Source organism: Gopherus evgoodei, chromosome 2 (genome assembly GCF_007399415.2).
Source record: "Gopherus evgoodei ecotype Sinaloan lineage chromosome 2, rGopEvg1_v1.p, whole genome shotgun sequence".
In the NCBI taxonomy this organism is placed as follows: Eukaryota; Metazoa; Chordata; order Testudines; family Testudinidae; genus Gopherus; species Gopherus evgoodei.
This window is the reverse complement of record NC_044323.1, coordinates 6,454,267-6,479,100: the sequence shown is the minus strand read 5'-3', so window position 1 is coordinate 6,479,100 and position 24,834 is coordinate 6,454,267. Positions and strand designations below refer to the sequence as shown.

General features: G+C 47.2%; 1 protein-coding gene across 5 annotated transcripts in view; it reads right to left on the bottom strand.

Moving 5' to 3' along the window:
• The window catches only part of GJC2 (gap junction protein gamma 2), a 140,940-nt gene that overhangs the window by 26,296 nt on the left and 89,810 nt on the right, over positions 1 to 24,834 (bottom strand). Inside the window, exon 1 of one of the 5 annotated variants that reach the window (XM_030549883.1) lies at positions 12,374 to 12,448. The exons of the other annotated variants lie outside the window; for them this stretch is intronic. The gene's annotated coding sequence lies outside the window, so the exon portion shown is untranslated. Of the gene's footprint in view, positions 1 to 12,373; positions 12,449 to 24,834 lie in introns of those variants that run through there. 5 annotated transcript variants of the gene reach the window in all.

Here is a 24,834-nt window from a genome sequence, read left to right as displayed (position 1 = left end):
TGGTTGCTCTAGCACTCCCAGCAGTGGGAGCTGCACCAGCGATAGCAATGGTGGGATATGTTAGCCAAAAAGCCTAGTGTAGAGAAAGTAACGTCGCCCAAATTCAGGGTAATCCCTGCATGTTTTAGCTCCATCCAAAGCATATGCTTGGGATGACAATCATGATCCTGCCCCATCTTGATGGCAGGCTTCTTCGGGGTACCCAGCTTCAGAAAAGGGGAGCCGTTTTAATCTATGACAGTGGAAAGGAACTTTTCTGCCTTCCCAGTGACTGTCTTCCCTTCCCAAAGGCCTGGACCTTCACTTGTATAACTGGGCCTTGTGCTGTCAAATACAACGTGAAAGTATCTTGCAAGCGCCGTTAAGAGCCAGATTCTCTACTTACTTTCTGCACTTTGTGCCATCATGCAGTGCAAAGGGGCCACAAACTGTTGGATCTGGCCAGCTGACTTGGGGTAATTTGCAGCACCAACACAGCTTGCCTCTGACACTCCTCAGACACAGACCTGGCAAAATTGATGTGTGGGGGGCAGGAAATGGTGTGACTGGAGTACAGTGTGTTAGCTCCCAGCTGGGAAAAGGTCCTCTGGGGACAATCGCCAGCTGATGTAAATCATAGCAGCCCCTAGGCTGCTCTAGTCTACCCCAGAGCCACGGCTGGCACAGATGCACTTTGGGAAACAAGGAGCTGTAACAGGCCCCTGATAGTGAGTGTATGGTGAGGTGGGAGGGGTTAAGTGAATCTCAGAGCATTTGTGAATCTGGATTTATATATTTAATGCTTTTGCTACAATATTATGAGAGGTAGCATCTCTACCATCCTATCTAAATTATAAAACCCTCCGTTAAGAAGCTGCTTAGTGTAGATGGACTTTATCATTCACACATTAAAGCTGTTTGAACTCAGAAAGCATCTATTTAATAAACAGCTTAGCATTGTTGCATCTGCACTTGACAGCAGAGAGCTTTCATGCAAGGAGCTAAATGCAAATGAGTTTGTAGCCCCAGAACAACTGCTTGGCACAGAGGTCCTTTAAACTCAAGAAAATGGCTGTTTTAGTGACTGCCCCCACCCAGCTCAGCATCACAGACTGCACGGCCATCACAGTCCCAGGGGGTTATATTGGGAAAGAACATTTTAAAGAGGGTTCAACAACTAGGAACACCTTGCAGGGCAATTAAACAACCTGGAAGCATTCATAGGTCTCCTCCAGAGGAGACCCCAGTCAGGGCTAACACAGCAATAGAGCAAGATGTTTTCCATCACAGCCAATATCCTGCCAGGTGCTTACAGCCCCTTGCAAGGTGCTGAGAGCTGTTAACTCCCACTGACTTCCTATCAACCACCTCAATGCAAGTGCAAGGCACTCAGCACCACCCAGGAGGTGCTTGCGACTCACAGGATCAGCCCCTTAGGTCCGGATTGTGCAAGTGGCTCTGTGCAGCAGTTCCCTGAAGTCCTTGGGACTCAGGGTGGGTGCAGGAGTCCGCCCCATTGCAGGCCTGGGGCCTCAGTCATTTATTTTGCCAGTGATCTGGGTATTTCTGAGGAGCACTAGCCTGCAGCCTTCAAGCCCATGAACAATATCCGTGAGATCTATTGCTGCTAAGACTCTGGAGTCCAAGGTATTGTCTATGGAACAAAAATCCCTATCAAGGGATAATGGACCAAAACCCTTTACAAAGATTTTGTCTGGCACACAGCTAAACATATACTGTAGGGAAAGCTCAGAAGCCTCCCTGGATAAACAACGTTTAGCTACGGCGCATTAAGCTGTCAGGAAGAGTTTATACATAGAAGTCTTCTCCCAGCAGGACACACTATCTGAGTGAGGGTGCTAGAGGGTTCATGCTGTGGGATTAAAAGAAGAGAACCTCAAAGCGCCAGTAGCATGGCTCCACCGATGCCCACCTCACCTGTGCCAGTAGTTGGATTGGTGGAGGAGGTGCATGGGGATGGGGGAGGGTGGCACAGGGACACATGGGGACAGGGGCAGATGTGACTGTCTGAATGGGAAGGCTAGGGGTCAGGGTCTGCATGAGGGGAGGCTCCTCAACTCCCTAACAATCCCTCCCCCCCTCAAAAAACCAAACCCTCCAATCCATATTTCTCCCACACACACCCAGCAATCATCCAGGTTCACTGCCAGACTCGTTCCAGCAATTACTTCCCGCTCCCCCAGCTCCTCCTTTACTTGACTCTCCCCAAGCCTTTGCACTGCTGCTGAGGGGTGCAGGAAATACTTCTTACTGTCGTTTAAATGAATTATTACTCAAAGTTCTGTGTTAATACACCTAGTAAGGAATCTATTTGTCAAAAAACATTTCCTGAATCTCTTTGGTTGTCTGTTTTGTTACAGACATACTTAGTGACGGGTATTTTGAAATAAATCACCAAAATAATTGAAACTGGCGGGATTGTGTTATTTTGACAATTAAAATATGCAGAATTGTGCAGAATTTTAAAATATTGTGCACAGGATTTTTAATGTTTTGGTGCAGAACTCCCCCAGGAGTAGTATGTGCAGTGCCTAGCACAATGGAGCTGCTGTGCCATGGGTGCAACATACATGAATAGTAATAGTAACACACCAAAGGGGACCTGACTAGCTTAGGGGATTGGTGATGGGCTACAGAGCCTTATATCTCTATCGTACTGATCTGAATCCACCCCAGGCTGAAAATAACCAAAAATAATGGTTATCTGAGGACTGTTCAGTGGCATATGTCTCAGTTATCGGCCTTTGCTGGCTGTCTCAGCAGTGACTAGAGACTGAATGATTCGCTTGTTTCTAGCTGTGGTCCATCCATCCCAGGGTGGAAGTGCACTGGAAGAGCAGTACACCAAAACTTGCATTGCTGCTGTACTTCAACTGTAGAGATGAGGTGTAGTCATGCTGGTCCCAGGATATTAGACAGACAAGGTGGGTGAGATAAAATCTTTCATTGGCCCAACTTCTGTTCGGGAGAGCGAGAAGCTGAGGAAGAGCTCTGTGTGGCTTGAAAGCTTGTCTCTCTCACCAGCTGACGTTGGGCCAATAAAAGATATTACCTCACCCACCTTGTCTTCTGTAGATAAACAGGAGAAAGCAGCCTCCAGGCCTGAAAATCTGACACCTTCTGCTAGCACTGAACTCATTCAAACCCCAAAGCAACCATCAGCTAAACCAAACAGTTTGCAGAACGTGGAGAGGCCCTGAACAGGGCTTTTCCGCTGCCTTTGCAGTGAGGGATAATGAATCACTTCACCCATGGGTAAGAGGAGGTTGTAGGTGGCCTTGGAGGGGTTCTAACCTGCTCTGAGATCTTGTCACTGCCGTCATCACAGCACCGCCCCTGCTCACAGAGAGCACCGTCACTGCTGCCTCTCACTGGGACGCTATATTTTGCAGGTGATCTGGCCTACAGAGATGACTGTACTTTGCCATGCGGGAGATCCTCCGTCTGATGACAGCACAAGAGGGCTGTTGTTTGGAGGTGCTGTCCTGAATTTCTGAATGTTATACAGGGCTTTAGCATCAAGACTACCCCTCACTTTCAATCTCCCCGCTCAGCGTTCTCTCTAGCTTACGTCCCACTCTGTCTCCCCAGGGCTCTGCAATGAGGTTTGCTATGTACAAATAGATGGTATCATGCTAGGGCAGTTCACACTGCTCCTCATCATGCTGAACAGATGCTGTTAGTTAGGATGCCCCTCGGGGATTCGGGGCTGCCTGAGACACACAGAAAACCTGCGCATCAGCTCCAAACCAACCAAGAGACTGCGATACAAGCCCTAGGAAACAGCCATAACATTTGAGGCCGTTTGTTTATGCTAATACTGCACAGTCGGCCAGTCTGAGTAATAGGAAAGACTGATGCAGCCTTAAGTAAGGATTCTTTCTGACTGCTTGGAAAACTCTTGATTTTGTGGCCGTTTGGGTGAGACACCATTGGGTTTGGCCTTGAATTCAGAAGATGAAAGGGCAGGGAACATGCCATTTTACAAAAATGCTTCACTTAGGAATTCCTTTAGCGTTGGCGACCATCCCTCAAGGGAGTGTGAGGCTCTTAGAAAAGGTAACATTTCTCTTCTGGCGGGAATAATAATGAAAGAGGTGTTTGAGATGCAAAGGGAGGGTGTGAATCCAGACGTCTCCAAAGTGGACAGTGCTGGGAATTTGGCTCTGGCACATCTCTGATAATGATACATACCCACCTTGTGGTGAGTGCTAGTTCATTCATGCCAGTAATGTGTAGGGCCCTACCAAATTCCCGGCCATGAAAAATACATCATGGACCGTGAAATCAGATCTTCCCCATGGAATCTAGCTATTGGAGGGCAGGGGAAGAGGCAGAGCTGGGGGTATCCCAGCTGGGGGCTCCTACCATGCACTAGGCTCCAGCTGCTAGTTCCGGGCTGGGGAGGGATAGGACTTCCTCTTCTCCTACATGGCTGCTCTTGGGGGGAGATCAGAGCCAGCTCTGGGTACCTAATTGGCTGCAGGAAGCTCCATGACTGCTGCCTTCAGCCCAGCTCTGAAGGCAGTGCAGAAGTGATGGTGGCAATCCTGTGACACCCTCCCACATGCAACAGCTTTGAGACCCTCCCCCCATCCCCATGACTTCCTTTTGGGTCAGAACCCCCACGGTTACAACACTGAAATTTCAGATGTGAACATCTGAAACAGTTAAATTGGCTAATTTTAAAATCCTATGACTGTGAAATTGACCAGAATGGACCGTGATTTTGGTAGGGCCCTAGTAATGTGCTTTGATATCCACTGATGAAAAGTGCCTTGGAAATGCAAAGCATTATCATCATTAGAGCAGCAACCTCCCTGGATGCCATGTATTCCTCACCCTTTGTACCTATCCCAGGGATGATTTATTGGGCAAAGAATCAGACCCACAGGGGAGAGTCTTGGAACCACAGCAGGGGGGTATGTGCAAAAATAGCATTTTGCATAGTTTAGCTTTGGGGGCACCATTCCTGCACTGACAATGAATGAAACCTAATTAACTGAAACTCCAGATTAACGTGATGTTGGTTATGTCCTCTGCAATAATAGAATCTGATGCAATGCAAGAGCTTAGTTTCAGGCCGGTGGTGCACAGCTGCAGCTCCCAGTTATCCAAACTACTCATTATCCAAATGTCTGGATGTTCTTCAAGGCTCTGGGATAATCAGGATTCGTGCTAAGAGAACACAATTCAAAGTCCTTAGTCAAAACTTCAAGATCATCTGAATTTTAAAAAGCCACAACATAAAAGTTTACCCCATTTTGGGATCCACTTTCTCATGATATCTTTTCAGAGTACAAGAGAGGAAGAGGATAGAGCAATTACCTCATTTTAACTACAGAGAGTGGCCCAAATTAAATTCCCATATCTGCACAGCACCAGTCAACACCATATCATTTGTTGTTTCCAAGTTTCTCCCTTGCACCCATCAGTACTCTTTAGATGAAACTGAGGAAAGTTGTACTCAGATCAGAACTCTGTAATTGGCCGCTGGTTCTTTAAAGTGCCCAACGAAAAATCCTGTACCCAAAAATTTTCATAAGTGACTTGGGATTTTAGGTGCCCAGCTGGAGAACACACAAAAGGGGCACGTGTCTGAAAACCAGGCCCCTTTAAAGGTGTATCAAGTTGGGCATCCAAAAGCACTCTGAAACCGTGGGCCCTAGATCTGGATTCCCTGAGCTCTGGGCAAGTTCCAATCAGGATCAGAACCTTGTGTCTCTGTTAGAGCTGGCTGGAAAATGGAATTTCCGTTCCGCAGCAGATTCCAGCATGTCTCCATTTGGTTCGTTCAGAATCAGAATGAAAAGCTGGAATTTCTAAATTTCCCACCGAATGAAAATTCTGAAAAACTTCAATTCAGAACTAACTAAAACATTTCGCTTGGATAATGCCAAAACAAGAAGTATTAAATATTGTCAATGTAACATATATAGAGCATATTTATAATATTAACAGCCTATACACAATTAATCAAAATGATAAAGTCAAAATGAAACCTTTCAACATTATCAAAACAAGGGTAGTCAAAATGATTCATTTAGCCTTTTTCCTATCAATAATTTCATCCAAATCATTACACTCCCATGAAATGTTTCAATTTAGACAAAACTGTATTTTCTGACAGAAAACTGATCCATTGACAATTTTCTGATCAGCTCTAGTCTCTTATGATAATGGCTGGTTTAATCAAAGTTAATGAAAACTGGTCTTCAGGTGAGAGACATGAAATTCTGAGGTCCCTTAAGAGGGAACTTTGTGTACACGGGCGACATAGGGAGGGCATTCCCCAAGGGTTATTGCCTCTGGCAGTACAGCATAATTCCTCACTCCATTTCTCTCTTTGTCTGTTCCCACTCCAAAGAAAGCACAGTAAAGGCAGAGAGAGGCAAAGGCCAAATTAAGTAATTAGTTGCTTTTCAATTTGCTTCCTTTTTCTGAGGCAGCCAAAGAAGGAAAGAGAAAAAAAAAACAGAGATATTCTGCCCCTCCCAAGCACTTTGGTGTAGTCCCTGAAATTAGGGCTGACCTTGGTTCCTCCTGAACAACCTACCATGGCTCCCTGAACCCTCATAACAGGAAATAATAAAATTTCCATCCAGTTTTCCCAGCGCTGGCGTTTTTAAAGAATGCTTCTATGAAGTGAGTCCAGAGCCTGAACTGCCTCAGACCTTCCTGAACTTCATACAAAATCAAAGGAAGTGGATGCCCAACAACAGGGATCATGTAAGATGCGTTTGCTGCGCACCTCCTGCTGCTGCTGGTCCGTGCTCTGCTCTAGCGTAGCAGTAAACATGGCAGAGGCACATTAACACAAAGGAAGGCAGAGGAGAAGATAGAAGGGCATGGGAAAGAATTGGGAACATTGAAAGGTCAAGCAGCATTGTGAAGATCCAGACCCCTGGCTGCTCCACAAAGGTGTTTTTCTAACACCTGCAAATGGCCAGCTCTGACACATGGAGCAGAAGATTGGACGAGCACCAAGAAAATGGAGCAGAAACAAAAAGACGGAGAGCAAAGGGATGGAAAGATATGAAGTTCAACCACAAGCTATGGGCTTGATGTGGGAATCGCTGGGTGAGGTTCTGTGGTCAGTGTTATGCAAGAGGTCAGACTAGATCATCAGAATGGTTCCATCTGGGTGGGAAAATGTATGATGAACCTATTCACAGTGTCAGAGGGGAACCAACAAACCAGTAAAACCAAGAACCAAAATCAAGGACACCTTGATGACTTTGCATAAATAGTATGATCTACATTTGGCCCAAATCTCGTGTGTCAGGATGTAAGGGGAATTGGTAAGGGTCAGCTATGTACAGGATTGCATAGCTGGTCAGATGTATTATGGGTTTCCCCACAACCTTCCTCAGAAGCAGGCGTTGGCCACTGAGTACGAGCAACATTGGCCACTGGTCTGGGTAAACCAGTAATCAGAGCCGATGTTTGTTTATTTGGATTTATACTGGACATTTGTATATGGCCCCTCACCCACATGCTTTGGACACTCTAATTTCAAGATACAGCGAAGGTAACCCTCCAACAGGAGTAAAATTCAGTATAATCCAGGCAATTTAATAGCTCCAAACACCTCCCTCTCCACCTTCAAATCCCAATCCCATTCCTGTTTTCATATGCCTGGGAACACATATATGCCTTGCTATGGTATGGAAAACTCTGTTCCAGGACTGGGAGATCTAGTGATTCCAAGGAAGCGAGGGAGTGAGTTTACTCTTGCAGTGGATCTAATAAGAGGAGCAGTGGTGATGACACAGGCATTATGCACATTATCTCTCAACAACAGATGGATTAAAGCAACTGGATGGTCACAACAAAACACCCATCTACACACATCAGTTGCACCAGCTAACAGTGCGATGTTAAACTGATTTTGTTAAACTGATGGACCAGAGTGAGCTGAACTGACACAGCCAGTTTTAAACTAATATAAGTTAATTCACACAGAGTTTAACTAAACCACGGCATAGACTTGTAGGACTGGAACGGATCTCGAGAGGTCATCTAGTCTGGTCCTCTGCACTTATGGCAGAACTAAGTATTATCTAGACCATCCCTGACAGGTGTTTGTGCAACCTGCTCTTAAAAGTCGCAATGATGAAGATTCCAGAACCTCCCTAGGCAATTTATTCCAGTGCTTAACCACTCTGACAGTTAGGAAGTTTTTCCTAATGCTCAATGTAAACCTCCCTTGCTGCAATTTAAGCCCATTGCTTCTTGTCCTATCCTCAGAGGTTAAAGAGAAAAATGATTCCCTTTTATGTACTTGAAAACTGCTTTCATGTCCCCTCTCAGTCTTCTCTTCTCCGGACCAAACAAACCCAATTTCTTCAATCTTTCCTCATAGGTCATGTTTTCTAGAAGAGCAACAAAAAGATTAAAGGTCGAGAAAACAGGACCATCCTCATCACACACACCCACTCAGTCAGTTTAACATCACACCTTTAGTTAATACACTGGTGTGCAGCTCTGTGTGTTTAGACCTGACCTAACTTTAGGCACCTACAAAATCCATGGTTGCAATCAAGCTAACTAAGCTCTTTTGGTCTCTCTGGCCTGCGTCTGAGCAGCTCCCTGCACAGTGGGGTTGTAGTCTGCTGGTGCTACCACAATGCACAAACAAACAAGAAGAATTCAAGAGAGACTTCACAGATAAGGTCCATACTCTTTCCTCAGCTGTGGATGAACAACTCCCACTGACTCTGCTGGTCCTGGCCCCTCCCTCTCGGTCCGTATGTGGGAGATGGGATTCTGGCTGGGCATGGACCTACCCTATCCTGCTCGCAAAGGAAGGTTTCTGCTGCCTACACACCACTGTCCTCCTCACCCCGGAGGCAGAGGGAACTTGTGCGGTTGAGAGCCAGGCACAGGAAGTGGCAAGGTCTAATCATGCAGGGGACAGAGGCCCAGATGCACATCATTCCCCAACCCATTAGCCCTGTAGGAGATAATACAGCCTGAGGCTGAACTCCCTTTATTGTGGCCCCCTGCCCTTTAAGGGGGACCCCACAGGGAGCTCTTGATACCAGAGAGCAGGGGTGGTGGAACTGGAGCCCCAGAGCCAGTGTGGAGGCCGGGGGCCTCTGCACAGGTACCCCTGGCCTCCTGTAGACACTGAGGGATCTCAGAGATTTGGGGATGAATCACACAGCCTATTACTCCGGTTGTGGGGGAACCTCAGCTCCCTGATGGAGTGATGTGGGGGCAACTCCAGGCCTACTGCTTGCTGCCCTGACTAAATGACTATAAGCCACAGATGAGTGTGCGTTGCAAGTTGCCATTTTGCCCTATCCACAGGGGATATGCATGGGCAGAGGCTGGACACTGCCTTCGGGAAGGCTAGCCCTCTCGTCCCACCCATTCCACACAAGGCCCAGCCCTACTGCCCCATGGAGGAACCTTGAGACCCCTCTGCCCGCCCCCCCGCCACAGAAGCATCGGGCCCATCGGAACCCAACACTGCTCCCCCTTGTCTCCAGAGGAGCCCCAGGCCGGCCCAAGCAGCCCCAGCCCAAGCAGCCCCAGCCCCAGGCCGGCCAGAGCGGTCCTGGCCCAGGATTGGCCCAAGCAGGGCTGGCCTCAGCCGCCTTGAGCCTGAGCCACTCCAGTTGACTGACCTGAGCCCCGGCCCAGCCCCAGCCACACCAGCCTGAGCAGCCCTGACCTGGGCTGGCTCCAGCACTCCGAGCTGCCCCAGTTTGAGCAGCCCCGGCCCAGCCAACCCAGCCCCAGCAGCCCAAGCAACGCTGGCCCCAGGCTGGCCTGTGCTATGCTGGATGGCAGCACACTCTCCTAGCTACCCGGTAGAAGAATGCTGAGCTTTTTATATGCACCATGCAGGTTCCGGGGCGGCTGAGGAGCCAGTATCTGCTACTCAACTTCCTGGGTTCATCAGTCATCTCCCTGGAGTCCAAGGAGACGACTGATGAACCTGGGAAGCTGAGTAGCAGATACCAGCTCCTCAGCCGCCTTGGAACCTGCATGGTGCATAATAAGTAAACAGCGCTGAGCCTTCTCTGGCCTATTATACCTGCCGTCTATGGGGATATGGGTCCATTACAGCCCCACCTTCAGAGCCTTGGCTCTAACTCAAGCTATGGCAGCTTATGTTTTAAGCTCTGGAAGTCCCTGCTTTAATCCCCGGTATCAGCTAAGATGGCGTCCATCACACAGCACATGGCATAGCGAATAGGGCCCTCCATGAGGGGAACCTCACAGAGATTTCCTTGCCCCCAGTTGTGGGCTGTGCGGTGGGAGGGGGCAATATGAGAATCTGGAATCAAGATTTTAGTCTTTTTTCAAAATCATCATAGAGGGACAGGAAAGATTTCCAATGGGAAAATCCCCTGCAAATCAGCATAGACCAGCTTCCAGATGGGAAAAGTCTGTGCATTCCCAGGGTGGTGATGGGAGTCTGAGCTGCATGGCCCTGTGCAGGTTTGCTTGTACTGGTCTTAATATGATGAAACTTTGCTAACGTCTGGCACACCAGGGACACATTTTAGCTACTATAAAGTCCATGCCTGCATGGGACCTTCGGTGAACAGGATCAGTGCCTCACACAAAGAAATGCATATTTCAAGGGACTGTTTTGTTTAAAAGTCGGGCGTGTTTAGTTCAGATGCCTCGCTCTGTTTGAAAAGAGATGTAAAGAGCAGATAAAGGAGGAACAAGAGGAGGCTCCTGCTGATACAATCTCTGGTTCCTTTTCAAAGCATCTTCTTCCATTTAGCTCCCCTCTTAAATCCAGCCAGCTACAGACGAGGAGGCAGGAAGATGGAGTAACTAAATGGCAACCAATTTACCCCGACAGCATCAAATCTTGAAATCTTCATTCAGCCGTTGCCCCGGGCAGAACGCTCACTGACGTCAATGGCAATTTCACTTGAACAAGGACCAAATGGAAACTTAGGCAAGACTTGCAAAAGCAGGAACCTAGAGTTAGGCTCCAACATCCATATTCAGGCTCCTGAATAAGTGGCCCGAGTTTCAGAAGTGCTGAGTGCCCCGTGACCCCAGTGTCAGCGGCTGGGTGGTTGGCACTTTAGAAATCAGGCCATTTACTCAGGTGTCTAAAGTTAGACTCCTGGGCGGGATTTTCAGAAGTGCTTAAGTGACCTAGGAGGCAAAATCCTATTGATTTTCAATGAGTCTTATGCTCCCAACTCACTTAGGCGCTTTTAAAAATTCCACCCCTCAGGCCATATTTAGGCACCTGCTTTTGAAAGCCTTGGCTTCAGAAAAGACGTCAGCATTTGGACCGCTGTGTATTTCTCACACTAAGGACCCAATCCTGCAGTCCTCGCTCTGGCAAAATGCCCACTGAAGCCAATGGGACTTTTGGCTGATTGCAGGATCAAGCACTTCATTTCACAGAGTACCCCAGAAATGTGGCCACCTCTGGGGTACAGTGCAATAGCCAACTGGTTCAGAGATGGGGACAGAACAATGGTGGGTGGGGGAAGGCAGGGAGAAAAGACTGTACTATCCAGCATCATGATTTATCTAATTATTATTGTCTGGTACTATAGGCTTACATTATAGTCTGGTCCCAAGAAACAATTCTTAATGACTATTAGCAGTGGCAACAACATATGGACATCAGTGCACATAATGATCAAAGCCCCTAATGTAAGCCTGATTTCAGAAAGGCCAGTGTGGCAGGGAAAGGTAGAAAGCAAAGAAGAATTTATGCAGAAGAACCTGCAAGTTGACAATGGTGAACCCCCGACATCATATTTCAGGAGTCTCAAACCAGCTAAATAAAGATGCCAGAGACACAAAGGCAACAGCCAACATGAAATTGCCAGATGCTTAAATCCAACTTTGCGCCTTGTTTTTCCACTAATAAGGCCTGAATGGAGGAAAAAGAAAACCAGAATATGATAAACGAAGAAACAAATGGGTTGAATGTGCTCTTGCCAACTGCTCTTAAATCTACAAACAACTAAAAATTAAAGGAAACATTACTACATGCTGCTCCTTATCCTGCTGGCCAGAATCCCTGCTTGATCCTCATGAGTTTCTTCAGGCAGCTTTATTTTAACACATTAACCAAGATTTCAGAGTAGCAGCCGTGTTAGTCTGTATCTGCAAAAAGAACAGGAGTACTTGTGGCACCTTAGAGACTAATGAATTTATTTGAGCATAAGCTTTTGTGGGCTAAGGTTTTCTCTAAGGTGCCACAAGTACTCCTGTTCTTTTAACCAAGATTTAGCATTCTTGTGTAGCTTTTGCTACTAAATCTTTAAATCGCCTATATTATCTATAGATACACACGCACACATACACACCCCTCTCTCTTTATGCACAGACAGACAATTACATGCACATCAGCCCTGACAAGGTACAGTACCTTCCCCTTCCAATCAACGACAGGAGCAGTGTTGGTGAAAGCTGTGCTGTCACTCAGTACATTTGTTAACAGTTGGATGGCAAGTCTGATTTGAAGGAGAGAGCAGACCGCTGTAGAAAATGAACAGCCGGCTTCCTGAAAGTGTTTACATAGATGGATACTAACCCCTCTGACACTGGATAGGTCAGCTGCTCTCAGGTCAGGGCTTACGCATTTTTTTTTTTTTTTTTGCATTACACCTCACATCAGGAAGCTATTGATTCCCAGCACCAAGGAGAGATGCAATAAAAATCAGCACATGGCTATAGAACTTCTCATCAGCAGATCTTAAAGCCCTTTCTAAAAGGTGGGTAAGTATCAAGGCCTGCTTTATAGGTGGGGATATGGATGCAAAGAGGTTGCACAGTACCTCACTGTCGCAGGTGGGAATGGACCTTACCACACCCCATCCCCATGGTAATATTGCTTGGCCCAGATAAGTGCAACAATCACCTATGGAACATCGATACTGGTGCAGCTCTCAGCAGGGTAGTTTCATCTTTCCAAGACACAGATTGAAATCAGGTCATCCAATTCCTCTGGTAGAGACACAGATTAGCTCTCAGAGAGTTAGTTTACTCTGTGGAGAGTTTTGCAGATGACACATGGCCTGTCTACTCTGCATGGACACTGTAATTCACAAGGCAGTTTCAAACAAGGCTTGACTGGGTATACTGGGTATACTGGTCAACGTTCCCCCTCCTCACAATGTGCTGCACACGGTAGGCTTCCTTACCCATGCAAATATCCTAAGTAGGCTTGGTCAACATTGCCTCATGCAAATATTTTTTCCCTCTGATGGGAATATTTTTTCAAAAACAGAATTTTTCACAAAAAGTTGACATGTTTGACATTTCCCAGTTTTTGCAAAAGTTTTGTTGACATTTCAAAATTGAAAATTTCATCTAAATTGTCTTTGAAATAGATATTAAATGTTTTTGTTGAGTGAAAGGGTGGATTTTGGTATATGAAGACTGCTCAATAATGATTTTGAATGCAGTTTTCGTTTATGGATAATGCAAATGTTTAAAAATGAATTCAAGCGTGATTACACTAAAAATACTATTAATCGATAAATTGTGAAACTTTCATAAAAGATGGGGTCCAATTTGAACCGTGTGAAATGGAAACAGTTTTGAAAATTCCCATTAAATTACATTTCCATTTTCTGATCAGTTCTATCACCAAGGAAGATACTGAACATTATACACTCTGTAAAGTTCCTCCTGAAAATGTATCAAAAATTCTGCTGCAAAGGCGGTCTTCCTATCCCGTTACGCAGTTCATATCAGTCCATCCCCATCAGGTACAACCAACGATGAACACCAATGTAAGAACCTAGAGAGATCCCTCCTTCTCTTCCAGGAACTTCTTCCTAACTTCTCTTCCACCAGGAATCTCTCTACAAGCTTCCTTTGTTCTGTGCCTTGTAGGTTTTTTTGGTCTTGCGTAACCTAGGGCCTGCCTCTGCCCCTGCCCCCTACTGAAATCAACTGGAAGTCTGCCCATTGGATAAAGCCCTTATGCGTTTTGTTATGTGTAAACAGAATAAAGTCCAAACCGTAATATAAGCACTTGGTGCTTTATAAGGACCAATTTCACAAAACCATAAGGAATCAAATCATATGGGAGACAGAATTTAAACAGAAAAATGTGACTGATTTTACTGGGAATTATTTAATAACATTTTACTAACTGCCCAAAAAGTCACAACCCCACAACTGAGAAAGAACGCTACACTGGTTAAAAAAAAATAGCTGGGCTAAGAGGGGAAGAGAAAGCTGCTATAAATAGATATATAAAAAACAAATGTGAAAAGAGGGATGTTGATAGCAATGAATACAAATTAGAAGCTAGACACTGTAGAAAATTGATAAGGAATGCAAAAGGACACTAGGAGAACTCCATAGCCAGCAGAGTTAAGGACAATTGAAAGAAGTGTGGGGTTTTATTGCGGGGTGGGTGGGTGAAGGTGTTGTTTTAGATCAGTGGTTCCCCAGCTTTTTGGCATCACGCCCCATTTTTAATTTTTGAGAAACCTCACGCCCCCCACCTCTCCTTTACCATCATCCAATCTCCCCAATCCTTGTCCTTTGACTGCCCCCTCTAGGGACTCCACTCCCTATTCACCCCCTGAACCTTGTCCCCTGACCGCCCCCTCCCAGGACTCGATCCCCTATCCAACCCCACCCTGTTCCTTGTCCCCTGACTGCCTCCTCCCAGGACCCCCGCCCCCTGACTGCCCCGACCCCTATCCACACCCCCGCCCCTGACAGGCCCCCTGGGATTCCCACGCCTATCCAACACCCTCTGCTCCCTGTCTCCTGACCATCACCCCCAGAACCTATGTCCCATCCAACCACTCCATGTCCCCTGACTGCCCCCCCGGGACCTCCTGCCCCTTATCTAATCCCCTCTCCCCGGCTCACCCTTACTAGGCTGCTCACAGCGGCAAGACTGGCTTATTGGAAAGCCTGAGAGGTTGGCAGGTACAAGCTGGCACACGGCAGCATAACTACAGGGGAGGGTGGACAGAAGGGGAGGGGCCGGGGGCTAGCCTCCCCGGCCAGGAGCTCAAGGGCCAGGCAGCCTCGCGTCCCCCTTGGAATTTCTTCATGCCCCCCCCCCCCCAGTTTGGGAACCAATGTTTTAGATATATCAGGAAAAAAGGGAATCCTAATAATGGTACTTGTCAAGTACCAGCTGGAAATGGCAGGATTATCAATAATAATGCAGAAAAGGCAGAAATGTTCAATAAAAATATCTGTTCTGTATTTGGGGAAAGCCAAATGGTGTAGTTATATCATACACTGATGAAAAAATATTTTCCATTCCAAACAGTAACTAAGGAGGATGTTAAATAGCAGGTACTAAAGAAAAACGTTTTTAAAATCAGCACACCTAGGTGACATGGAGAGGAGCCCTACAGTAACAGAGGGCTCTCTAATGGAGCAAACAGTGGTATAACGAGATCCCCAATGGCTGGAAGTTGAAGCTTGAAATATTCAGACTGGAAATAAGGCACACATTTTAAACAGCGAAGGTAATTAACCATTGGAACAGCTCACCAAGGGTTTTGGTGGATTCCCCATCACTGTAAGTCTTCAGATCAAGAGTGGATGTTTTTCTAAGAGATGTTCTAGTTCAGCTGCAGGTACGACACTTGAAGCAGGAATTAGTTCATGGGGATCCTAGGTCCTGTGTCATGCAGGAGGTCAGACTAGGTGATCACAGTGGTCCCTTCTGGCTTTAAAGTCAATACGTCTACAAATCTCAGACTGTAAATTCTTGGGGGCAGGGAATTGCTTCCTCTGGGTTTCTAAAGTGCCATGCAGATCAATGGGGCTATATGAAGGAAATCCATGAATAAGAACATTATGCCTATAAATCCTGAAGGGCTTCACTGAGGCCAAACACGCACGGAAGTCAATGGAGTCCAAATCTTGATTGTTCTTTACCTGGAGGCCTCAGAGATTAAGGTCCCACTGTGCTACGCACTGCACTCCCCACCCCAAAGAGACAGCCCCTGCCCTGAAGCGTTAACTATCTAGCTAACTAGCCAAGAAAGTTATATAACAGATTTTTATCCTTATTTTACAGACGAGGCATGGGGAGATTAAATGACTTGCCCAAGGTCAAACAGAGTATGTGGCAGAGGCAGGAATAGAATCCAGGTTTCCTGAATCTGCTGCAGGCACCTTCCCGACATGACCATCCTTCCTCTCTTACTCTGCCTTTGCTCGGCCAAACTCCCACCGACTTTAATAGCATTTTGCTGAAGTAGGGGCTGAATGCCCATTTAATAAAGACTTCAGGATTCCACCCAATCATAATCAATTACCACTGGGAAGAATCCTTGTGAGTGCCAAGGCTTCCTTGAATGCAAAGGGCACAGATCTGTTTCTTTCATCACCACGGGGGCATTATTTTTCTATTTGTTTTTTACAACTGCGGGGCCTTTCAAATCGCTGCTTGTACCGTTGAGTTTTTACTTTTACTCACTGGCTTCCCAGTTCATCCTTCCTCAGACAAGTTTCAACCTCTTCTTCTACCTAGCCGGAATCTGGCAGGATTTTTGGTTCAAGCATGGAAACAAAAGCACATACACCGCGCTAAAACAAGCCATTCCGGAGAATGAGCTGTAATAAAAAGCAGAAAAGAAAAAAAAAATCCAGCTGTGAAAACAAAGATTTAAAACGGAGGTCCCACCATGGTCATACCATGGCCTGAGCACGGAAATGAAGCGAGAACATCAGTGGAGGCCAGTTTTCCCCCCTTTCAACACTATGGGAATCTTTTCATGAATGAACATTTATAAGACAAAAGGAAGAGGGATGTGGGGTGGAGGAAACCAGTCAGCCCTTCCCAAGCTCTTTCAAATTTGTGATGCTTTTGCAACTCAGTGTGGGACAATACAATGGGTCAGGGACACAGGTACTATGGGGCTGGGTGCCAGTACGCAGCTCTAGGACAGATAGAGAGAGAGCAGAGATTCTCCGTCTGTTTCATGCTGTGGACCAGTCCTTAAGGCAGAAATCCTCTCAAGACGTAGCCAGATGTGCGCACACACAGGTGCAGGTTATTAATGTTATTAGCAGAGCTCGAGCAGCTAACAGCTTGTGTACCCCCAGCATTTCTTGCACTAAACATCACTATTGGCCGTGCAAACTTCCTGGGTTCCAACAGACACATGATCTTAAAGGGACACACTGGGCACCTCGCAATCCCTGGCCTCCACAATTCTCCTGCAGCAGCTCTGGGGTGCAAGTTATGTGAAAAAAGCAGTATTGGTTTGGTGTTATGGAGAAAAACTGACATCCTAGTGAATGCGTGTGTGCAATCCTAGCACACTGGGAAACCAATCCTCACTGGCATCTACAAGTGCTATATCAAATAATAGACTCTCTTTCGGGACAATGGCTGCTCACTCCTGGTTACATTGTGTATCGGTGCAGATAACTTTCTACCTCTGGGGATCAGATTTTAGTCCTGAATCCTGCAGGAACCCCTGTTCGGATCGCAGGTCATCTTGCTGATTGTTTTATCTTCCATGCACACTGGCTACCCCCTTCCAATTTTTGGTGTTGTCTGCAAATTTGATCATAGCTGAATTCACACCAAAAAACAGATAAATAAGGGCCTGAAGAAACTGGTTTTACTTTAGTTTGTTACAAAAAGCTCCTAGGAAACCTAAAGCAGTGTGGACTGGGCTACAGATAGCAGAAAGTGTCTCTCGGCTAGATCCTGAGCTGGCATGACTCAAGAGTGCCATTCGTTTCAATGGAACAATGCAGATTTACACCAGCTGATGATCTGGCCCTCTGAAGACTGATGGGTTCTTTGCTGTTACAGAAGCTAAGTAGAGATGCTCAGTGGAGAACCAGGGTTTGAAAACTTCTGCAACAGAGAGAGATTGGCTCTGGGCAGGGGCCTTGGGGGGAGGGGTGGAGTGGTGGCAGGACCTGGGGCAGAGCAGGGGGTTGAGCAGTGAGCACCCCACAGCTCATTGGAAAGTCAGCATCTGTAGCTCCAGCCTCGGAGTCATTGCCTACGCAAGGAGCTGCATATTAACCTCTGAAGAGTCGCATGTGGTTGGCCACCCCTGCAGTATAGTATTGGATATTAATAGCACCTGCATGCTGCATCTTTCATTCGCTTACAGTGAATACTTCATCTGTCATTCATACACTATAGTAAAAACGACATGGCAGTATTAAAAATCCCATTAATGTTATAGCCTGGCCTCATTATTGCACTTTCCCAGTGAGGAGCTCAAATGTTTTACAAACATGAATGAAGTAAGCCCCAAAATGCTTAATAAAGAGGGAGGGAATATTATCCCCATTTTACAGATGAAGAAGCAAATACAAAGGATGAAATCCTGACCCCACTGAAGTCAATGGGAGTTTGGCCACTGACATCAATGGTGCCAGGATTTCATCCAGAACGTACAAGTGATTTTCCCAAGGTCTAGCAGGAAGTCAGGCATAGAACCAGGTATAGAGCCCCGGTCTTCTGAAATGCAGGCTTGCACTTTAACTACTAGTCCATGCTCCTTTAACATTATGTATTACTGTATATTAAGGTAGCACCAAAAGGCTTCAACCAACAGCACGGCCCTATCATGCTAGGCACTCTACGGGAAGCTAGCGAGAGACAGTCCCAGTCCCAAAGAACTTATGATCTAACTGGACATGACAGAAGACCGGTGGGAGGAAGAGAGTATTACAGTCCCCATTGTAGAGCTGCGAAACTGAGGCACGGAATGGCTAAGTGACTTGCCCAAGGTCATACTGGAAGTCTGTGGTAGAGAAGTAACTGAACCCAGTGATTAAACCATAATTTTTTTATTAAAGCAGCTACAGCTAAACCACCTGTTTGTAGTGCTGCGTACCATACTGAGACTCTCCATTGTTTATCCCCTGCCCACAGCATAGCCTTGCTCTCCCTGTAAGGGTAGTTTCATTGAATGCCATTTGTGACCGATGATGCTCTCACGTCCTTTGTCTGGGCATCTCTCCTTGAATCCAGGTCTCCCAAGTCCAAGGCTAGGGCTCCTGGGTCATCCTTCCTCTCTATTTAGCCTACCTCCAAAAGACTGCGTAGCATCCTATTCGGCCCAAACACCAGCTATGCATAAAGGCAACCATGCGAGTGAGGCCCAGGGTTTCAGCTCCAGGGCCGGCTCCAGCTTTTTTGCCACCCTAAGCGGCAAAGAGATAAAAAAAAAAAGAAGATAAAGCCATGATCAGTGGCACTTCGGCGGCTGCTCTACCACACCACTTCATTCTTCAACGGCAATTCAGCAGCTGGTCCTTCCATCTGAGAGGGACTGAGGGACCCGCCGCCGAATTGCCGCTGAAGACCCGGATGTGCTGCCCCTTTCCATTGGCCGCCCCAAGCACTTGCTTTCTGCGCTGGTGCCTGGAGCTGGCCCTGTTCAGCTCTCCACTCAGTTCTCTTGGTAGCTGAGGCAAACCAGCTTTCAGCACAGTTTGCCATGGGCAGAGAGAGAATGGACCTGGCATATCATGTTGTCAACATGAACCAGTGTTAACGAGCAAAGACATTTTAATGGGGTCCTTACAGATTTGCCATTAACAATGCCCTGCCTTTCCACTCCTCCTCCATCTCAGGGTCGCAGAGGGCTTTACAGACACGGATGAATTCAGTCTCAGCACATCCTCGCGGAGGTGGTAAACCCCCATTTTACAGATGTGGCCCCACAGGGACGGATGTTGAGTGACAGGCCTGAGGTCATACAGAGCCTGGGCCTACTCTTATCAGTGGCCCCAACAAAGATCAGAGCCATGCTGTGCACACACACAATAGGGAACAGGCCCTACCCCAAAGCAAGATTATTATCTAAACAGACAAGACTCGGGGGGTGGGAGTGGAGACACAGGCACAACAAGGGGAGGAGATGTGCTAATGGACACAGTCCTCAAGCTGGGAACAGAAGCAGATTTCAAGTCCCCATCCAGCACCCTGACCATTAGACCACCCTGACCGCTCTTGTAGCTGATGCCAGTTTTTCACCAATAACGTCTGTGGAGTTGTTCCCAATTCCCACCAGTGTATTTTCTCCATCCCTCTCCTTTTTCTCTACGCTCAGTCCTGAACTCCCCCCATCTCCTTTTCCTTCTCCTCTCTTGAGTGAGGAACTTTCATGGTGGCCAGCCTTGCCCTCCCACCTGTGCTCCCCGGGTGCATTCACCTCTGCACTGCAGCCCCTCTGGGCCAGCTATATTGGCACAAAGATGCTGCCCCACCCCCAGTGAATTCTCTTCTCTCGGGCAGGAGACGCTGCCTCAGATGCAGCTGCTTCTCTTGTTCTGTCTCCATCCTAGACACAGATTTTTTCCATTTGGTTTTACTTTCCATACACTGACTATTATCCTGGGTGTTTTGATCTCTCCTCCCACCACAGTTGCACACCGCCCGCTCAGCTCCACCCCTGCTAACACCTCAGGCCTATGCCTTGATCTCCTCTCATCTTGGTTACTGCAGGTCCCTTCCCTGGGTCGTCCCCAAGACTCAGCTCTCCAGACATCAGCTGGTGCAGAAAAAATTAACCCAGCACCTCCTTCCCCAAATACCACACTGGCTCTCCAACCATACCAGGAGCCATTTCACAGAGAATTATTGTTATTGCCCTTGTTCTGTTCCAAATCTTCCATTTCTCTACTCTGCTCTGCTCATCTAATTCAGATCCCCGCTGCACCCTTCCACAGGATGTCACTGCGCCTGGTGCAAGGACCTTCTGGTCTGCAGATCCCACCATCTGGAAAGGCCTCTGGCTCTGCTTTACTCCATCACTTCACCTCCAACCCCTTTCAAAATGCAGCTGAAAGCACGTTTTCTCCCTTGGCCAATAGTTACTTTCTCCTCCTCGTTTAATTGCCCATTTGTGATGTCCAAGAAACATTTTCCAAAGCCTAACGGAAAATTAAAGGATCGGTAGAACAGCACCATTGTCACTGCCTTTGAGAATGCAGATTTCATTTCCTGCCTCCATCTGCCAGCCCCTCCTTCCACGCACCAAGAGAGAAAAAGCTAGAGCATTTCAGACACTAAATCACATTGTTTGACTTACAATGTGGGCAGTTCAACTACACCTAGTTCCAGCTATTGAAATGAGGGCAACCGTCTTCAGCCCATGGGAACTGACCCCTTTATTGTCGCCGATGCCTGGGGAAGTTATGATGACACATGAGTATTACTGTCGGTTCTTTCTTTCCAGTGTTATTTTGCTGAGACTGGAATTCCAAATTACAGGGAGTGGGGGTGGAGGAGGGGTGCTGGCTCAGGGGATTGGTGATGGGATATAAAGACTCTCACCTCAGTAGAGAGGTCAAGGATTGGATGGGGATTGGTTTCACCTCCAGAGCCACCTCAGCCTGTTATGAGAGTGCTCTGTCTATACACGTCATTAGTTAATTAACTGGAAATGTGCTAATAGATGGTGCTAAAGAATATGGAGCATTCTTGATGGGTTTTGTTGGACCAATAAAGCGAGTCATGCTTGTGCATTGCAAATGGCTTCCTTTATGCAGCTCTTTACAACAGCTCTGTGAGGGAGCAGAGAAACTGCCACCTGGCACAGCAGGGGTTAAAGAAAACCTGTGGGTTCAGCTGGCCCCGTCCCACTATACCTGCAGCCAATGCCAGGCCTGCAAGGGGGAGAAAAGAAGGGAGCCTGGCTCAGTTGGGGGTGACTGGGGAGGAGGCAGGAGCTCTCTGTGTGCCTGAAGGGACGGACCAGTGACCTGACAGTCAGCAAAGCCACTTGAGGCAAGTAAGTCTTCCCCTGCCAAGGGGAGTCTGCAGATAAGCCCCAGCTGTGGGGCAACTGGACTAGTGGGGCCATGTCCCAAACTAAAGAAACTTGTAGGAAATAGCCCAGGGAAACTGGTCTTGACCTCTGCCCCAGCCCCTGCCAGAAGGAGACACATCCCCTCTATTTAGGGGTTGAACTACACAGGGCCCTGGGCTGGAACCCAGTGGAGAGAGAGAGCCTGGGTCTTTAGCCTGACCAATCAATGATCTAGCCACTAGGCTGCCCAGCCACAAAAGGCCCTATCACAAGCTCTTAAACAAGCCCTGCATAGCAGCATGTGCCATACATCTGCTTGACTGCTGGTGAACCACCCGGATGCCTCATCTGACTCTGACGCCACAAAACCAAGGCAGATTATGAACCACTTAACTGCACTCTCCCTATTTGGAAAGAATTCCAATTTACAATTGCTTAACGAGCATCATTTGCCTTTGCAGTAGACCTGGGGATTGATAGCTTCCTAATCCTTCATGGACACCCATGCAAACTACCTCCATTAAATCTTGGAAGAAAGAACGCCCTTCCTTAAACCATGGAAGGAACTCCTGTCCAAAGCAACACTAGACTCTGTAGGGTGCAAAACAGAATTTGCAAAACCAGACCGATCTGGGGATACATAATGGTTCCCTGCTCCTGTTGCAATGTTGGCACACAATAAAGTGACTCCTGAATTCCTTTGGATGAATGAGTTCAGGGTCTTGTCACACAGAACGTTATGTCACCTTCCTGGCGGCCGGCAGTAGCACATTCCTGCGTCCTCCTACCCCCTTCAGACAATCCCTGCCTATGCTGAAAATATTTATTTTGGCTGGGTCCTTGGAAGCCTCCCATTCTGGGGAGCCATGAGAGGGTAGACTCTTCAACTGTTGCGCCTGTCTCCACCCTAGTGCATTACTCAGACAAAGTCACACCAGCCAAAACCCCACCTTACTGCATGTAGCAGCAACGGCTATTTTTTCCTTTGCTAAGTAGAGCTAATCCAGCTCAGAGCTGGATCAGTAAAACCTAAGTCTCCTTAAAACAGAGGGCCAGCTTCTCCGCTACACCAGGATAAACTCACAGTCATTCCACTGATGGCAGTAAAGTGAATCTGGGTGGAAAACTGTTTTCCTGTCCCATGAGCTTTCAAAACTTCCCCCATTCTGCATTGGGACAAAAGCCAAGAGCTTTCAAAAAAAAAAAGTCACAAAAAGACAGGAAAAGAAAGACCCACCTCAGAATAGCTTGGTGGTTATGGCACATGTGGGAGACACATGTTCCAGTCCTTGTGTCTCTCACATGCCAGGAAGCCTCAGGCTAGAGGGTAGGTCTCTTTTTCTCTGGCCCACTGGATATGTAAATTATTTATACAAAGTGGAGCACCTCTAACAGGGAAGACTGAGAGATGCCCACCCACAATAACCCATCGCTTGGTGATTGAAGCACTCACCTGGGTTGGACGACCTGAGTATCCTTCCCCTGCGAATCACAATGAACTCTAATGAGACCTCACAACTATCCCTCTGATTCTTGCCTTCCAGAAGCAGCAGAGCCCACTGGGGAGGGCACAGAGAGACCCAGGTTCATGTCTTTGCTCCGAAGCAGGGACTTGCTCCTGGATCTCCCACATCCCAGGTGGGTGCGCTAACCACCAGCGTCTTGGCTTTTTCTAAAAGAGCTGGTCTAGGAATTATTTCAGGGAAGTTCCACAGCCTGTGTTATGCGGGACATCAGACTACATGGTCACAGTGGTCCCTTCTGGCCTTGGAATCTAGCTATTCTGGGGGTTTTCTGTCTTGTCGTCTCTTTCTGGTTTTGACCGGAAATTCTGCCCCTGGATCTGAGAACCCTGCCCAATGAAATTTTTGTCAAAACCGCCCCTTTCTCATGAAGTTATGATTTTGACACATCAGCATTTTCTGACGCCCCCAAAAAGTTGAAAAATTCCCAATCAGTTTCAGTCTGGATTTACATCTCTGTAACCTAGATCAAAACCTGACCTGTAAACTCAAAACAAAAGCGGCCCACCACAAGAACCAAAAGAGGAGCCATTCCCCAGCTGGCCACACAGCCCAATACCAGGGAGCACTCTCACCTCATCTGTCCAACCACAGCCTGCGAGATGTCTCACCTGCCATCACTGCTGCTAGCAGAGACCTCAGAACAACCCACCTGCCCAGTGATGCTGCAAGGAACAGCTTCCAAGAGGGGAATCTCAATGGCAGTTTTGAGGAGAAGCCTAGAGGTACCAGCGGGGAAGGATGATGGACTTGGGAGTGGGGAAGAGCATGGAACTGATGGGTATTTTTGGCAGGAAGAGAGAACTGGAATGATTCAGTTTTAGGGGGAAGAAGGAAAAACAAGGCTATTTTACAGGCAATGCTGTACTTACCACTGACTTAAGGCAAAAAAAAATTGAGGGTTAAAATTTTGGCAACAAAGCACTGCTCAAGGTGCTTTCAGAGCTCTACTCTCCTTCACAGCTATTCTACTTCTAGGGCACGAACCCTGAGGGATCTACGTGTATGGTACCTGAAATGAGTTTGGTTGACGGTAGTCCACAAATGGACAGGTGTTTATATTACTACAGCAACAACATCCCCCCTTCCCAGTTAGACTGAACAGGCCTGGATTTATTCTGTCCTGGGAGGTGGTTGTCCAGCTCAGGGTAGAGACCCTCTGGTGGGTTAACTTGCATTGCTGCTATCCCCACTATATCTCTTCTGTAGCTAGACGCCTTCACCCTACAGGATGTTGACTGCAATGGCCAACATCAATGGGCATTGAGGCAACCTGCATTTCCCAAGATTGGGCCAAAAGGGCTGTCTAGGTAGGTACTTCTATTCGCACTGTAGTATGTGAACACCTCACACTCAGTGTGTTTTACTTTCACCACATCCCTGTGAGGTAATGAGCCATTCTCTCATTTTTAAAGATGGAAAAGGGAGGCCTAGTGTAGAGTCAGTGATTTATGTAAGGTCACCCAGGGAGCATGTGGCTGAGCCAGGAACTCAACCGAGGTCTCCAACATCTCAGCCCCATGCCCTGGCCACTAAACCATCCTCCCTCTTAATGCAGGGGATTCCACCACTGCTAAAGTATT